Here is a 527-nt window from a genome sequence, read left to right as displayed (position 1 = left end):
ATTGTATTTTGCACTTGGCTTTGCCGCGTGTGAGCCGCCCTGAGCCTTTGGGAGGGCGGGATATAAATCAAACTAATAAATAAATAAATAAATAAATAAAATGTTGTGAGAAAGGGAGAAAAGGACTTCTTTCCCGACCTGCTCTATCCCATACATAATCTTATAAACCTCGATCAGGTCACCCCTCAGCCGTTGTTTCTCCAAGCTAAAGGGCCCCAAGCGCTTTAACCTTTCCTTATAGGGAAAGTGTTCCAACCCTTTCATCGTTCTAGTTGCCCTTTTCTGTGCTTTTTCCAGTGCTGTAATATCCTCTTTGAGGTGTGGTGACCAGAACTGTACTCTGGCTATTTGTGGGGCAGGGCTTTTAATTAAGGGGGCAGGCCCCCAAATGCCCTCTTGCAGCTACAGGCCTGCCTCTCATATGCAAAAGGACACTCACGAAGGCTTTGCAGTCCCAACGGCAGAGATGAAATGTAGGAGAGTCTACGGCGTATACCAGGCAATGACCCTAAGACCGTGCTAAGAGG

Source organism: Gekko japonicus, unplaced genomic scaffold (genome assembly GCF_001447785.1).
Source record: "Gekko japonicus isolate JY-2015 unplaced genomic scaffold, Gekko_japonicus_V1.1 scaffold291, whole genome shotgun sequence".
Classification (NCBI taxonomy): domain Eukaryota; kingdom Metazoa; phylum Chordata; class Lepidosauria; order Squamata; family Gekkonidae; genus Gekko; species Gekko japonicus.
This window is presented reverse-complemented; position numbering follows the sequence as displayed.